The sequence below is a fragment of the Dermacentor andersoni genome, chromosome 9, assembly GCF_023375885.2.
Source record: "Dermacentor andersoni chromosome 9, qqDerAnde1_hic_scaffold, whole genome shotgun sequence".
NCBI classification, from domain to species: Eukaryota; Metazoa; Arthropoda; class Arachnida; order Ixodida; family Ixodidae; genus Dermacentor; species Dermacentor andersoni.
The window spans coordinates 83,450,647-83,468,914 of record NC_092822.1 but is presented as its reverse complement, the minus strand read 5'-3'; the positions used below and the strand labels follow the sequence as shown (position 1 = coordinate 83,468,914).

At 47.6% G+C, this 18,268-nt stretch overlaps 1 non-coding gene across 1 annotated transcript; it reads left to right on the top strand.

Annotated features, from left to right (window-relative positions):
* The first annotated feature begins 14,767 nt into the window (after window positions 1–14,767).
* On the top strand, window positions 14,768–14,842 carry TRNAS-GGA (transfer RNA serine (anticodon GGA)). Its single transcript has one exon. It is a non-coding gene; the product is annotated as a tRNA-Ser (tRNA).
* Window positions 14,843–18,268: the final 3,426 nt, after the last annotated feature.

The following is an 18,268-nucleotide window of genomic DNA, read 5'->3' as shown; positions in this document are numbered from 1 at the left end:
AAGGTCACAGCTGCATTAGACAGTGTACCACTTCCTCTTCGTCTCCTCCTTGCGCGCATCGTCCTATCTAAGTGCACCGTATCAATATTGTAACGCACGTTCGCAGATCTCAAACCATATTCAAAGCCTTCTTCATTGTATAGGTGCCCAGTTGTTGCTTACCAGATGGCTGGGCTCAAGCAGCAGCCAGTGCACGCAATATTACCAGTATGTGGATACATCTTACATTCCTGAGGCAGACGACGGCAGGTAGTTTTTTTCATTTCAGTTATGGTCCTAGTACTCCTTTTCTGCCTAATTAGCCGTGACCCGTGCAGGTGAGAAACAGTTTCCTTGCCTACACAACTGCGTAGACACTGTTTTCGCTCCCATACATGGTTTACGTGTACAAGAATTATGCTATCTGCGCCAGGAGAGTTTTAAAAATGACGTAAATAAAAAATTAGCATCTGTAGATATAGATCCTGTATACTATACGTACTTATACCCCCAACAAACGACTAGAGTTGCTGTGTGTGCTACCAACCGGTTTGGGAACCATATTCAGTAGCTGTACAAAAGACCAACGCGCATCTCCCCCTCTAATTAGCACCTTATTCAATGTGTCACAGTCGTATAGCACAAGCATGTCATGCCTGCACCGCGTTTACAACATTGTAATGTACATTCAAAGAGAAAAAGAGAACAATTCGTTCAAGCAGGTGCATATAAAGGCCTACATGCGCTACATTGAAAATTGAGTCCCTTAAGAATCCTTGCGCGATTAAAATGCGAAAGCGTGATGTGTCAAGTGACATGACATGACAAGTGACATGACGTGATACATGAGCATCTCTGGATCAATGTTATTATGATACGTGACGTCATACATTATCACGTGTCGTTCACCACTCTACCTTAATACGTCCTAATTCACCTTGCTCTAATTTATACCATCATTAAACCATCTCACTGCAGTTTAATGCACCTGAAATCACTTTATATCCCATCAATCTACCTTGCTTGCATTTATACTAACATTTGTCTACATTAAACCACGTTGTCTAATTAGCGCAGACCTTATTTCCCCTAATTCACTTTAATGCGCCTTAGTCTGCCTTGCTCCTACTTGTACTACCCTAATCCTCTTCTATCCCATTTTATCCACACAAATGCACCTTCATTTACTTTACTTCACCCTAATTCACGTAACTTTGTGTAACCTCATGCAAGAGGCTGATGATGTCACGTGATGTGACGATGATTTTCGGAAGTAGTCGTTGCCTAGAACGCTAGCTTTTCTGCCTCATGGATATATAATGCTTTCGTATTAATAATTGCGTTGACCACCCACCGACCGTTGCCGTGAACTTCCCGAGGAGGCCCATTTAGAAATCTATATTTTGAATTTTTCCTGAGGACTACTACATCAAGTAGTTTAAGATGCGTCAGCTTTCATATGCCTGTCCATCTGTCCATCTAACCCGTAAGAAGATAGCATCCGCCAGCAGCAGCGAGCTAATGCCAGCACCAAGTACTGCCTCTCAATTTAACGGGAACTAAGTAGCGAGAAGACAGCACAGACGAAGATATTAAAACTTGGCGCTTTGAAGACGCAATACTCTTGCAGATGACTTTCCAGATAAGGCCCGAGCGAGAAGCCGTACGCAGCTGCCACCACAGTACATTTCGTCCCGGTCGATCACAGTTGGCATAGAGAGCAGGCAGCGTCACTTACCACGTTTATGCACGAAGTCTACCATACGTGACACTGTTCAAGTAAACCTCATACTACAACATGCATCGGTCACTGTTCATCTTCCACGAAGCAGCGGTATTATCCAAACGAATATATCTTCTTGGAATTATCTATAACAAGAGTAAACATCGTTACTACTCGCCTGTTAGTCGTCTCGTGCTGATCTCAGCTAACATTTCCGTGTTGCAACTGCGCTTCTCCGTTTCACGATTCTTTCGTGGTGTTTCGCGCAATTGAACCAAACGCAGCAGCGTAAGACGACGAAACAGCAGGTGATGAGCAGCGAATGCTTACATATATTTTTGATAACACTCCAAAGAGATGTTTTAGAGAGCAGCTCCTAGGCGCCTGTACCTCCGTTGAGCCTGGGGTGCCTCGGCGTCCCTCGTAACGTAGCGAACGAGTGCAGCGAAGGGTAGGAGGGTGTAGCGAAACGTAGGAGGAGGGTATGGCAATCAATAAGAGGAAGGGGGTGCGGCCAACTTGAAATTTAGGGGTGGCCGAAGTGAATTTTCGGAGTGAGTTCACTTGAAATTTGTCGGCCACCTTAATTTTGGCATATTCAACGGAAATTTGGGGGTATGCTTATGCATACAGCTCCAGTGTAGCTTCTGCATATTTTTTCCTGTCTAAATATTTTTCAACTTTCGTCACATTCAAGAAACTTCCTCATATGCACTGCAATTGTCTCATCACTTTTTCTATTTAATATTATTCCCTGTTGTAGAACTGTTATCGTATGATGACCTTCAGTGCTTTTGTTATTTGCTTCTTTACCCGTTTTTCGTTTTGAAAGCATCCTCAAGTTTTTGTTTGAGGCTTGGAGTGGAACCACTGAAAGCAATATCGCTGCGCATGGGCTACTTCACCTGCGCCGCCTCCCGCTAGAATGCGCTCCGCGTGAGCTACACGCAGACCTGTTCTTTCTTCTTCAACAATGATAGACGCAACCATTGGAATTGCTTCGCCTGACACGGCTACTAAAAAGCTGCACGAGCAGAGGTTCAGTGTTACCGCCGAGAGCACAGCGGTGCTCAAACTTCGCGTTATGGCGTATGATAATTGTCGGTGAATATTTTTTCACCTGGTACATAGTGCCAAAGTAGAAGTTCACATTGTGCTAATGTCATTTCCTTTCTTACAGTTTTCAGAGAAATAGTCTTGTACATACTAAAAGGTTATCAAGCATTCCCACTTACAATACTTTGATTATATGCTCAACAATTGAGACAACGCTCCTTCGCACCATCGCAACCTCCCAAGATTTGCCTTTTCTTCAATGTGACAGACTTGCTGGAATATAAAAAGAAACAAGAGACGAGCAGACGTCCGTCTCCTCTCTGGGCTCAGTGTGAAGTTGCCTGTTTGTAAGAGTGTGGTGAAGTAATTTCTGTATTTATTTATTTATTTAATTTATTTTACCTTAAGGGCCCATAAGGGCATTAGATAAGGGGGGAGGGCATACGGTAATCATGAACAAGAGTGGTCTTTCTTATCAGAGCAGCATGTTGGGATGAAGGAAAAGCAGTCAGTCATCATAAAATATAGCAAAGACTACAGAATAAATATAAGCACGTACATGTCAAAAGCACTATGTACTGCTTGCACAGCAGCAAATGTTAGTATGGCTAAAATTGATCGGTTTCAATAAAAGCATGTAAAGCAGATTGAAAAGTTGATTGCTGTGTGTGAGCGACAATGCAGTCAGGCAGACAATGGCGAAAGATTTAGACATCGTTTCTGGGAAGATACAGTTTCATAAAGAGAATAAGATGACAAAATAAAAAGTGTAGCTTTGGTTGCAACAGATTCAAGCATATCAGAAAGGTTTGACGCGTGCGGGTGCCATACTATCGAAGCGTATTCTAAGTATGATCTGCTTACGCGTGTTTGCAAGTTTCAAGCGGTCTTTTTTTTTAATGCTTTGCCGGGTGTTCCGCGTGTTCAGTCCAAGACAAATCAAAATTAAAATAAATGCCTAGATATTTTACCGATGGAACCGTATCAATTATTGTGTTATTTCTAGCGCATACCTTAGGCGACAGATCTGGAACGGAAGAAAAACGCACGTGCATGGATTTATGAACATTTACTTCCATTTGACATGAATGGCACCACTGTGACAGTTTTGTGAGGTCTGACTGTAAAGTGGTTATGTCATTTGGTCCAGCAATTTCACTGTATATTACACAGTCATCGGCAAAAAGGAGCAGTGAAGAGATTTGTAATGTTGGATCCGATATCAATAATGTAGACTAAGAAGAGAAAAGAGCCGAGCACAGAGCCCTGAGGCACTCCTGACTTGACGATTCTGGGACTTGAGATAAGATTGTTTGGCTGACTGAACCCTATTAGTAAGAAAACCGTTGATCCATTGGGTTGCTTTATCATCAAGCTTAAGATTCCGGATTTTAGTCAATATTCGTATGTGTTGCACGCAATAAAATGCCTTAGAAAGGCCAATAAAAATTCCATTTGATAGCAAGAGTTAATTAAAGAATCAGGAAGGTCAGTTAGCAATTCAAACAGCTGAGTTTTTTATTCAGGTGAGAAACTATGTGTGTAAACAGAATATTCTCAAGTATTTTGCATGCAATAGACGTTAGAGAGATCGGTCTGTAGTTATTAGCACAACATTTACACCGGGTATAAATATAGGTACTACATATGCTGATTTCCAAACTTCTGGTAAGCAACCTGTGTCAAGTGACTGCTGAAATATTAGCTCAAATGTATGCAGATTTGCTGCATGTTTTGGCACTAATGTCATCAGGCCCCGGGCTGGTCTTGTTACGCGCTGTCCAATATTACATAGGTTAATTGTGTGCAAATTTCAAAGAATGGGCATTTCTATATTCGCAAGGCTTCGTTCAGGCCAATGTGTGATCTGGATCCTAATTATACTCTCTAGGTATATTTTTCTTTGTTTCTTGTTAACAGGGAGAAGCACATGTCCAAGGACGGAATTCAACTAAACAAAGAACAACATGCACACTACGGTCCCTCCTGAGCTGGAATGCTGCAATGAATTTCAGCTAGTTTCGTACAAAGAGGAAACAATTTCTGAAGGTCCAGTGAATCTCGAGAAAGAATTTCAGTGTTTTACTCACTGTACCTAGGCTGCTTCGGCGGATGGGCCCTTTATTGCCTAGCTAAATGTATTTTCTATGGCAACATATATATATATATATAAAGATGCTGAAGGTTGTAACAGCCAATGGCTATACCCCTATTATTCACTCAGATATTACACATAGGTATTTAATGCCACAATGTGCCTGCTAGAGAATTGCACAACCGAAAGACACAGCTAAAGTGCACACACTGCACGTACTAGAAACGCCAGATTTTAGGCGACACAGAAGTGACGAGGGCTATTAGGATAGTAATTCCAGTATTTATTGAAAAAGCAAACATCCCTGAAGAAACCCTATCCACTTGCACTGTCTTTGCAAGCACAGAATACATTTTCAAGCGACGTGTACATGCAATACAGATTACATTCAGAATGTTAAAACTGTTGCGAACTATTGCCTAATTTGTATTGCATGGTACATCAGGAAATGGGTTGCCACACACAATCAGAAATCCGAAAAAACAAAGAATTTATCAGTAGTGCGAAAATTTGCGAAGATACGGAAGGCTGTGACAAATAAAATTCTATAGGCATATGTAGGCTCCAGAGAAAATGCATGGCGAAGCCTGTAGTAACGGTGAAGCAACTGAGATTTGGGGGTGAGACCTCCTGAAATTTGGAGGTTGGCCAAATTAAATTTGGAGTTTGGCCAACTTGAAATTTGGGCATGGGCCAAAATATTTGGGGATGAGCCAACCTGTATTTGGGGATGAGCCAACTTAAATTTGGGTGTGAGCGAACTTAAGTTTGCGTGTGGGCCAACTTGAAGTTTGGGATCCAGCAGACTTGAAATTTGGGGATGGAGCAACTTGAATTCGGGGGCGGCCAGCTTAAACTTCGGGGAGTTGCGCAGCTTGAAATTTAGGTGTAGCCAAAGTGAACATTAGGAGGGAAATAATTTCAAGTCTGAATGTCGGCCAGCTTAATTTTGGGGAATGGCCCAACCTAAATTGGGGGTATGCTTATGCATACCACTGTAGTGTACCTTCTGCATGATTTTGCCGGTCTAACCATTTTTCAACTTTCGTCACATTTGAGAATCTCCCCTTTATGCACTGCACTTGTCTTATCGACTTTTCTATATAATATTATTTTCTGTTGTAGAATTGTTGCCGTACAATGGCCTTCAGTGCTTTCAGGCAAGTGAATTATATCTTATGGAAATTATGGAAAGTTTTGGAAATATATAAAAAATGTACAAATGCACAAATGTAGTCGAACCACTGAAAGGAAGATCCATCGTTATTCCATTTTACGTTTGGAACTGCCACAAAGTCAGTGTTGTGTAGGTACACGAGTACTCTCCCACTCTTGTATTTCATAGATATACATTTAAAGAGGAAAATAACAGCAGCACTGCAGGCCATGAGCCTGCAGTCGGGACAAAGTAGTAAGGCAAGTGAATATTATCATATGGAAATTTTAAAAGGACGATTACTTCTGCTTCAATTTTTCTGCCTTGCAATGCCGCCTGCACTGGAAAGCTTGCGGGTGGATGCGGTATTTTTTTTTTTCTCATTTCGGTGCTTTTGAGGATTTCTGGCGAGCAGACCCTTTCCCGACGCTGAAGTTTGACCCACTTCTAGAGGCTTGCCGTTTACGCTGGGTACACATAGAAGATGCCGTCTTCCCTACGCCGGACTTACCGCTCAGTTCGGCGGCTTCCGCAGACATTCCACTGCCCGCTAGCTCAGCGTCACACTCAGTCATCGAGGACGCCCTCACCGCTCGTAAGGCTGGTCCACTTGCTCCTGTATCATGGTCCGGCTGCCATGGTTGGATGCGTGGTGGCAGGTGCTTCTCGGGCACACTTGGTAGGCTGCGTACAAAAACATGGCAGCACGTAAATGTTTTTCGTTCCAGAAATAATTTTGTGCTTCGAGCAAGCATTACAGAAACACTGAAGCGCAAAACTACTGGTACATACCCAATGGCTGAAGTTGGAATCAACATGGCTCATTGGATACCCCCAAATGTTGAGTGGCACATACCGAGTAACCCGAATCGGCGTCAGGGTTTCCTCGAACCGCAGTGCCTACCCAGTTACACATCTACAGTGACCCATGTCGGCATGAAAAAGGTTCGTTGAAGAGCGGCACGCATGTACACAGTGATACATACTAAGTTACCCAACTTGGTCCGATTTTTAGTTTCTAATCCTGTTACCTCACAATAATAGCCCGATGCGCTACCCATTCGACCGCTGACTACCCAGTGACTCAAAGTATGTGGAAAAGCGGTTAGATACAAACAGGGTCCACAACATTTTGCTTGGCGTTTCCGAGAAAATATTTGTGCTTACCGTTGCACTGCTCCTGCTAAAACTTCGCAGAAGAATGGCATATTGGAGCCTTCGTCGTACAGTGTAACTCTTGACCCAGGAATTGCCTCTTATTAATGAAACAGCGCATGATTTACCTTATCGCGGCAGAACTACATCCTCACCTGCGTTGACCGCTATTATATCGTGTACCGTGGACACCTGAAGCATGGTGCACGATATCACGGATATCGCCTCCCATTGGATACCCCCAAATGTTGAGTGGCACATACCGAGTAACCCGAATCGGCGTCAGGGTTTCCTCGAACAGCAGTGCCTACCCAGTTACACATCTACAGTGACCCATGTCGGCATGAAAAAGGTTCGTTGAAGAGCGGCACGCATGTACACAGTGATACATACTAAGTTACCCAACTTGGTCCGATTTTTAGTTTCTAATCCTGTTACCTCACAATAATAGCCCGATGCGCTACCCATTCGACCGCTGACTACCCAGTGACTCAAAGTATGTGGAAAAGCGGTTAGATACAAACAGGGTCCACAACATTTTGCTTGGCGTTTCCGAGAAAATATTTGTGCTTACCGTTGCACTGCTCCTGCTAAAACTTCGCAGAAGAATGGCATATTGGAGCCTTCGTCGTACAGTGTAACTCTTGACCCAGGAATTGCCTCTTATTAATGAAACAGCGCATGATTTACCTTATCGCGGCAGAACTACATCCTCACCTGCGTTGACCGCTATTATATCGTGTACCGTGGACACCTGAAGCATGGTGCACGATATCACGGATATCGCCTCCCATGGCTTCAGTTTTCGTTGACGGGTGGATCTCTCGCTTCGTCTTCCCAACTGTTGGCACCACAGACTGCGACCATCAGTTTTAGCGCGAGCGCTTCAGAGTTTTCCCAAGTGTTGTCGCTTTACGTCATGCTCATACAACCGTATAGCGGCATTCCACGAACAGAATGTTCGAACGGCTGCATTAGCCCTTGAACCATATTGGAAATCCCAGTATACAGTGGTCAGTGCCATGCCCGATTACGGGCCCAGTGTCGTGCGCCCTGGACATCGTAGTAATCCCAACACACAGGCTTCGCTTCCGTACAAACTACTAAAAATGAAGTCATCTGCGTTTGCTTGATTTCGTCCAAAAATATGCGCCGTCAAAAAGGAAATGCAAAAAACGAAAGTGATCTTCAATGTCCATTATGCATACATAAACAAGGCATAATCATGAAAGGTGCGTTATCAGGCACCTTTCATGATTAGTTAAATTAGAGACTAGTAGCTAACGATAAAATTGTATAAAGCATTTAATATTCCACAACGCCTGTACTTCATACATATTGCAACCAGTGCGGCACAAGTGCAACAAGTAAACTGCAAGTCAGCGAACTGCAGTGAGAACGAGCGCGTATATACCTCAAAGCAGTGTGCCTCAGCATGATAGCAGGGGAACCAGCGTCTCGTCCAGTGAGGCGCAGCTCTTAGCCAGCGTTCTCACTGGTGTCCCAGGGACTCCCAGCGAGTGCCAGCGTCCCCAATACGATCCACTCGAAAATCGCTCTGGTTTCACACTCGAAGGAACTGAACGACAATGGTTTTTGCAATAGGGAATGCTGCACTCATCGCTCGCGACACCTAAACTTGATGAGCTGATGAACTACCATTCCTGCGCTGCAGTCGAAATGGCGTTTGGCATCACCCTCAAACTACTTGAATTCTTCGCTCCTTATACTGCACCGGACCTGTAGCCGCCTGACTAAGTCGAGCAACTGGTGCTTCTCGACCACCGCCTACGACCACTTCCCGCCAGACAACTTTCCACGGATGTTATCTAAGCATGAACCTGCTTTCATCAAGCCACGCCTTTGTGTGACGCGATGGCATCCGGCCATCACATATACCGGCCTTCGCTGACCCATTTATGATGCTGGCTGTTGAATAGCCACAAGGAGGTTGTGGCCCTCCCCCATTGCCTCCCAAATACAACGATTGCAGCTGCGCGTAATGACGTATCGCGGGGACCAGGCCTTTGTATAAAACGTCCTGCTCGTTTACGTAGGGGGAGGAGAGGGTGGGGTAGGAGAGAGGGCAGGGCTGAGGAGCCTCGTAGAGGCGGGCCTCGCGTCGCCGCAACCGCTTACAGCGCCGGCACATCGACGCGGACGGCACGCAATGTAACCTTACTTCCGCCACTCGCTTGTGTGCGCCCATATATAGGCGACAAATACCACGTGCCTAAAGAAGATAACTACAACAATCACGAGACTATATTAATCGTTTTGTGGAGCTCTATGCATGCGAAAAATTACGTAGAGTCAGCGCTGGGCGCTGGTTTGATTGGACCGATCATCGGAGGAAAAAAGTAAATGCTACAATATTATAAAGAAAATACTTCCACCAATACCTGTACGTTCAAGCGCCTTAATTACCTCATAATTAACAGCACCTTAATTAACTTCGCCTTACACCTAATGTCGTGGGTTCGTGGCGACATCTATTTTGGTGCTATAACGCCGGACCAATGATTTGTCTCATCAGCCATCTAAGGCTCTCGCCATAATAACGGTATTTTGTCACAGTATGCAGCACAGTACCAGTGGCCATTATCTGGTTACCCAAAATACCGTCAAAGGCAGTTATTGAACACTAACACTGTCACATACCTAGTCACCAAGATTGAGTTGGTGGAATGAAAAGTAGCACAGGCCTAGTGACATATAAACCGTGCTCCAATGAAGCGTCAAAGAGATTTATTCTAGGGCGTTATATATACCCAGTCCTGCATTCCCAGTGACGCATGCGGCGACGCCAATCGCTGCTCGTTACAGTTCATGGGCAAGCGTTCCAGTAATACAATACCGGCAACAAGGAAACGAGACCCGATAAAGTAATCCTGTTTGGCAGACCATGAAAAGGGCAAGATACTAGTATTTGTACATGGCATCAACTGGCCGTTTTGGGTAGAGCGCCCATAAGTATGATATGAAGCTAACAACATCAGTGAATTTTAAATAGCGAATGGTGGTTCGCACATTTTGCAGTGAGCAAACCTACGATACATGGAGGGCCCTTGATAAGCCAAACAACTTACGCAGTCGTCTTTACTTCTGAATCGGCAAAACACTACGAGAGGCAAGTTCAAAAGTAGTCAGACTACGAAATAGTAGTGAAACTTTCGAGGCTTCGTGCCGAGCAGTCGCTAAATTTGTGTACTGATGTGCCAGAGCCAGAACATCTAGACATAGGACGTACACAACGGTTATTCGACTAAACCAGTTCAAAAGAGGTGCTAAGATTTGCATATTGCCAAAGGGACGAGCAAGATTATGCTGACCAAGAGTCGCCGCCGATGATGCAAGGCAGTAGGCTTGTCTTACAGTCCATGAGCAAGTGCTCAATAAATTCAATAAAAGAGTTATAATAACGGTGACCAATTAACATTATAACACCACCTTGGGTTACTGCGTATGTGCCACATGGTATGCGGTGCCCATTAACAAATTTGACGCCAGCTCGGATCAGACGGTATTTGCCCGCTGGCTATGGGCAGCTTTTAAAAAATATTTGTCACTGTGTTAGCAGACTGAAGGTGGCCGGTAAAGTTAAGAAAGCACATCAGGATTCCGAGGCGTCGGGCACGTGCACCGCGCTCAAGGGGATGCTAACTGAATAGAGACAACGGCGGACAACACAGGCAAATTATTTGTGTGGCAATGGAACTGCGCCAGCTTCAAGAGGCGCAAGGCCTCGCTACAACAGTTTGTGAAAGCACAAGCGGACAAACCGCATGTCCTGCTCCTACAGGAGACCCTTTGTGAGGAGGCGACCTTCTCGGGTTACCGCGTAGTCTCGACGAGAGGAGACGGTAGGAGAGGGGTAATCACTATGGTTAAGAAGGCAATTTCCTTCCAGGAGCACGATATCACAATAGGCAGAGCTGATGCTAGCACTAGAATGGAGGCGCAGCTGGTTGGGATAATCCTAGTGGCAGGATCAAACAGAGCATATTCGTCCTCAATGGGTACAGCCCTCCGACAGATCAGAGGCCGAGTTTTCGCGGACTCCTAGGCAGGGCAGTTGCCATAGCGGGTGACAGCCCTCTGATAGTGGCAGGGGACGGACTTCAATGCCCCGCACATGGCCTGGGGTTATAATAGACAAACGGCGAAGGGAGTGAACTTAGTGAGCACGGCAGAAGACTGCGCGTTGACCCTAGTGGCGGACCCCCGCTTTCCCACGAGGATAGGCACCTCGGTCTCGAGGGACACGATGCCAGATCTGGCTTTTGTTAGAAACACTGACGCAGCCTGGACATTGTGGCGTTATCAATCAGGATCAGAGCAGCCCCGCTTAGGATATTTAAGTACGTTGATTGGGATCTCTCCCGAAAGATACGGGACGAAGATGAGCTGGAGTACGGTGTACTGGAGGATCTACTCGCGCAGGTAAAGGTAGACGTTGAAAGGGCCACTAAGCAAATATCCACGGACCTTAGGACCCCCAGGATGGACGCGCGCCTGGCGCATTTCCTGGAGGCCAAGAGGTCTGTGCTGGAGAGGTGGAAAACGCAAAGGCTAAACCGCAGGCTGAGAAAGAAGATCGCGGAGCTTAATCGCATCATAGAGGCACACTGTCTGGAGCTCAACAGGCAACAATGGAACGAAGCCTGCTCGGCAGCAGACGGGCGAATGCGCACGGGGGGAAAATGGAACCTTCTTAAGCACCTGCTCGATGATAAACAGACCAAGGGTAATCAGAGACTCTCCGTAGATAGACTTGTGCATAAGCAAAAACAGGAAGGTCATTCCGATATGTCCCTTCTCCGAGACCTGGCAAGGAAGTATCTTCCGGTAGGAAAGGGTGAACTACGGGAATTCCCTCAATACGTGGGGGAGGACGCCCCAAAGCTCAATCCGTTTTCTGAGGCAGTATCAGGGAGGTGCTCCACAATCTCAATGGTAGGTCGGCCCCTGGGCCGGATGGCATAACCAACCGGGTTTTGAGGAACCTGGACGACCGGTCCATTAGCACCATTACAAAGGAAATCAACAAGGTATGGGAGGAAGGTAGTGTTCCGGACTCGTGGAAGCAGGCGACGGTGGCACTGATTCCTAAACCTGGAAAGCCCCCAAGCCTGGACAACCTCCGGCCCATTTCGCTAACGTCATGTTTAGGTAAGGTTGCCGAGCACGTTATACATAACAGGATCTCAAAACACATAGAGCGGGAGGGGTTGTTCTCGTACAATATGGTAGGGTTTAGACCATCTCTTTCCACGCAGGACGTCATGCTACTGCTAAAAAAAAGACAGGTTATTGACAACAGGACTAGAGACGTCAGGGGCATTCTTACACTAGACTTGTCCAAAGCCTTCGACACCGTGTCGCACGACTTCATCTTAAATGAGATTTCGGCATTGAACTTGGGAGGTAGATTTTTCGCGTTTGTGGAGTCCGCCCTGAGGGACAGGACGGCGGTCATCAAGGTGGGGCCGACCAAATCAGAACCATTCCCACTAGGAAACGGAGGCACGCCACAAGGGGCGGTGATCTCCCCCCTCCTATTTAACATTGCAATGTACGGACTCTCGAAGCGGCTGGCCGCCGTGCCAAACGTGGGACACGCGCTGTACGCCGACGACATAACGATCTGGTGTCCGGGAGGCTCGGAGGTGGCCGTGGAACAGGCGCTCCAGGAGGCCTTGGACGTGACCCAGTCCTTCCTGGAGGGCACGGGTCTCCAACTCTCCCCGACCAAGTCAGAGCTCATGTTATACAGACCGGCAAGGCAAGGGGGTTCGGGGGCTCGTGCCGCTAGAGCAAATCCCCATAGATGTATACACGCGGGACGGCCAGAAGATCCCCAGGGTGAATTCGATTAGAGTTCTAGGATTGTTGCTCGATGCCAGGGGCTGTAATGCCAAAACCATTGCGCATCTGACCGCCAAAACCGAGAATATTCTCAGATTAATCATGAGAGTCTCCAATAAGAAGGGGGCCTAGGCGAGGACAACCTACTTAGGGTACATCACGCTTTTCTTATCAGCCACATCAACTATGTGGTCTCGGCCCTGCAGTGGACAAAGACTGAAAGGGACAAGCTTGACACGTTGATGCGGAAAAGCGTCAAGAAGGTACTGGGTATTCCGATCACGGCGAGCACGGACAGGCTAATGCAGCTCGGCGTTCATAACACGACCCTCGAACTCATAGAGGCGCAACGAGCGGCGCAGATCACGAGGCTTTCGGGCTCCAGCGCCGGTAGGCGCCTCTTGGAGGCTGCGGGCTTGCAGCCACGTTACAGTCACAGCGAGGTGGTTCAGCTGGACGAGAACTCCAGAGGGACCTACGTCGTCAGCCCCTTCCCTAGAAACGTTCACCCGCAACATAATGCGGGCAGGCGAGCAGCTCGTGCCAGGGCGATATTGAAGAAAACGGTCGGCATGGAAGCCTTCGTGGACGCAGCTCAATATGTGCGCTCCAGTAAATTCACGGTCACGGCGGTCAGCGAAAAGGGCGAGCTCCTATCTGCGGCCTCGGTAGGCGCTGTGACGGCCGACGTGGCAGAACAGGTGGCGGTGGCGCTGGCGATGCAGGATTCAAAAAGGCCGTATATCTACACTGACTCACGCGCGGCCGTCAGGGCTTTCGCTTCGGGAATGGTTGCGAGACAGGTGGAGGTGATTCTGAATAACAAGTCCAGAACTAATTGTGACCCCGTGCATTATATTATGGTTCCCAGCTCACATGGGCGCAACGTGCTGCCGGACCGCCCGAACCCCAATGAAATCGCTCTCCACCGTGCGCGCGAATTAACGCGCCGCGACGGCGATGGCGCTACATTGGATCCGGAGGAGCTCGGCCACAGCGACCCCTTATTAACCTTTCACGAGATCGTCTCCCATTATAAAGAGGAACGCAGGCGCTTCCCGCCTCCACATCCAAATCTATGCAGATCACAATCGATCACGCTTAGGATGCTTCAGACGAGGTCATATCCCTCGCGAGGTTTCTTAAGCAGGATTTATCCAGAAATTGACCCACAGTGCCCGGATTGTGGGGAGGTTAGCACTACCTCATATGCTCTGGTAGTGTCCTGCGTTACGGGATACGTCCCTCACCAGCGAACGGGACTGGGACGAGGCCATATCTAGTACGCAACTCAAGCTCCAGTCCATGGCCGTCCAGAGGGCCCGTGAAAGAGCGGACAGGCTTGGCCTCCCGATTCCGACATTGAAGCAGCCAGCGGCGAGCCGGGGACCCCAACGGGTCTCCACCGGCCTCAATAAAAGTTCATAGCCTGTCTGTCTGTCTGTCATTGTGTATGCCGGGTTCTCGAATGAAAATTTTTAGGCGAACGTCGACCACTAAGTTTGTGTTGCTAAGTATTCCCGCCTTATGATTCTTCTCCAACGTTGCTTTCAGCGTTACAATAGAAAGCATATTGTTATGTTGCAGAATAAGTCACATATAAGTGTGCACTTAGCCGTAGTAGTTCTGCGGGAACTTCTCTCCACCTTGCCGGTTTCCGCAGAACTACGTCAAACACTTACCTTTGCTTCGTGTATTGTCGACAAATTCGACTACGCCCTGCCATCGGCTAGCCGCCTGGTTAGCTCAGATGGTAGAGCGGCTGCCCTGGAAAGGCGGTGGTCCCGGGTTCGAGTCCCGGATCAGGACGAATTTTTCTTCAACTCTAAGACTTTTCTTTCGAGGAACCCGTATGGGTTTCCTTTGTAGCAATTGCTACGAACGGGTATATGTCTGATTTTCCCTTTATCAAGTGTGCAATTACTATATATACAAGGGAGACAACGATGAATAAACAGGATGGCTTTCAAGACCAATTCTGCCTCTACACGTCAAATCATCTTCTAACATAACCCCCGCCTGTAAAGGCGCGGTCTCGGCGCTAGCTATAAGGGAGGTGAACACGCGAGAAAGTAAGGCAACAGCCGAGACACATGCACAACGTCCTTGGGGCCACGCGAGGCCAGCGGAGTGACCTCGTAACTCACATCGCCAAGCTGACGCAATATCGTGTAGGGCCTTGTGCAGCAGCGCGGCATCAGCTTTGCAGACAAGCCGACGCGGCGACATGGTGTCCATAGGAGGAATACGGAGCCAGGAGAAAATCTAATATCGCCATGTCGGCCATCGTACCGGGTCTTCTGCGCGGCCTGAATCTCGGTGAGATGGTAGCCGGCAATCTTGCGTGCCGTGTGAGCTCGGGTGAAGACGCCTTGAGCATATTCAGAGGTAGTGTTCGTCCAGGAAGGAAGCAGCGTATGAAACGGCAAAGAAGGGTGATGGCTGAACAGAAGGTAAAAGGGTGAAAAGCCAGTGGTCTCGTGAAGCAACGAATTATAGTCGAAGGTCACGAAGATGACCTGCTGACCTAATCACTGTGGTCGTCAGAAACGCACAAAGACCATATTAGTGGCACATTACCAGTGGCCATTATCTGGTTACCCAAAATACTGTCAAAGGCAGTTATTGAGCAGTGACACTCAGAAACTGGCACATACCCAGTCACCAAGATTGAGTTGGTGGAATGAAAAGTATCACAGGCCTAGTGACATATAAACCGTGCTCCAATGAAGCGTCAAAGAGATTTATTCTAGGGCGTTATATATACCCAGTCCTGCATTCCCAGTGACGCATGCGGCGACTCCAATGACTGCTCGTTACAGTAATGTCTGTCAACGTCCTCCGTCAGTCCGTTCCGTCAGTCCGTTTCTCTGTAGGTGGTAGGCAGTGAAAAGTTTGTACAGGGCAGAACAAGGAACTACTCGGGACAAGAAAGTGCGGCCGCGATCAGTGAGGAGCTACCGGGGTGCGCCTTGACACAGACAGAAGTCTTTCCAAAGGAAATCTGCAATCTCAATTGCACAGCTTGAGCACAAAGCTCGCCTAATCGCGAGCCGGGTCGCGTAATCGGTCGCGACAACGACCCACTTATTGCCTTATTTCGACGTCGGGAAACTGCCGAGAAGATCAAAAGTGACATGAAAGAATGTGTCTGAGGGCACATCAATGGGGTGAAGGCGTCCAGCGGACAGCACACCCGGTTTTTTGCGGTGCTGACAGGTCACACAAGGTGCAACGTCGCGGTGCACAGAGTGGCACAGGCTTGGCCAGTAAAATCGGCGCCATACGTGATCATAGTACACGAAACACCGAAGTGGCTTGCGGTAGGGGCTTCATGCAACTGCTCAAGAACCGAGGTCCGGAGATGGCGTAGTACAACGAGTAAAAATTCTGGTCCTTGAGGGCGTAAGCTGGGAAGGTAGAGAACGTCGTCGCGGAGCACGAACATGCGCAGCGTGCGCTCCGAATGTACAGCATCGAGACGATCGATGAGAACACGTAAGCAGTCACCACACCATTGATCAGTGTGGATATCGTGCAGATCAGAAATGGACAGGACGCATAAGTCGGTGTGAAGTGCATCATATCTATGGCGGTCCAGAGGATTACGGGAGAGACAGTCAGCGTCCTTGTGCAAACGCCGACTTGTATGAAAAAACAAATGAATATTCTTGGAGCCGTAGCGCCCATCTACCCAATTGTCGTTGGGATCTCTAAGTGACCCGCCGTGGTTGCTCAGTGGCTATGGTGTTGGGCTGCTGAGCACGAGGTCGCGGGATCGAATCCCGGCCATGGCGGCCGCATCTCGATGGGGGCGAAATTTCGATGGTGGTCGAAATTTCCGGAGTCCTCCACTACGGCGTGCCTCATAATCAGAAAGTGGTTTTGGCACGTAAAACCCCATAATTATTTAATTAATTAATTAATCTCTAAGTGAGGATCAGCACAAGGCCTGTTGATCGGAACCACGAAAAATCTGCAGCCATACAAGTAAGAGCGGAATTTGGCAACTGCCCAAACTAGCGTCAGGCACTCCCATTCGGTAATTGAAAAATTCCTCTCGGCATGTGACAGCAGGCGGCTTGCGTATGCAAGTGCGCGCTCTGCATTATGCGGCCATTGAACAAGTACAGCTCCAATTCCATGGCCACTGACATCCATGTAAAGTTGAGTGGCGGCAGATGGATCATAATGAGCCAGCAATGGGGTAGCCGTGAGCAAGCGTACGAGGGCGGAGAAACCTTTTGTTTTGAACAAGGCTCCATGTGAAAGCAGCGTTCTTAAGTAAGTCGGTGAGTAGGCGAGCTGTTTCTGCGAAAGCCTTGATCAAACGACGGAAATATAAGCATAGCCTAACAAAGCTTCTTACGTCTGCGGTGGAAGACGCAACAGGAAAGTTCTGGACAGCGAGAAGATTACCAGGGTCGCGTTGAACGCCAGTGGCACAGATGGCCAAGGATGGTAATTTGATGGCGTCCAAAGTGGCAGTTCGATGAGTTCGACCGCAGGCCGGCGCATTAGAAAACAGCAAGAACAGTCGATATACCCGTTAGATGACTTGTGAAAGTTGGTGAAAAGACTGACATCGTCTAGAAAACAGATATGTGGACCATTTATAGCCGTGAAGCAAGGTGCCCATCATTCTTTCGAAGGTTGCTGGGGCATTACAAACGCTGCAAGACATAACTAGGTCCTTTCTCAAGGACAGAGATTTGCTATAGACTGATCGGAGGCCTATGGATGAAAAATACTTGGCGGCATGCAAGAAGTACTAGGCGTCATTAATACGCGGTACGTAGTAGACATCCTTGCGTGTGCTTCTGATGAGGCATGTAATCCACACAAAAGCGCTAACTGCCGTCCTTCTTCACAGGGACAACAGAGGACTACAAGATGGCTCGATAACGCCTTATCTTATCGACTTCTCGTATCACTTGACGTTCAGCATGGGAAATATGGTACGGCGGGCATCGTATCGGATTGGCGAGTCCAGCAGCTTGCGCCGAAGAAGATTAGGTGCAATTATCTTGATAATCTTGCTAATCGGAGGTTCCTGTAGAGGGTGACAAATTTCAGCGTCGAGAACCGATATCTCGCAATCATTCACAGGCGACATGTCACCCCAAGGCAGGCCTCTGAGAAATAATTTGAGTCGAGCAGTTAGTAAAATAAGGTAGAGGGAGCGAATTATGATGCCTCTAACAGTGAGCACAGTATGGGGAACGGCCCAATTTCT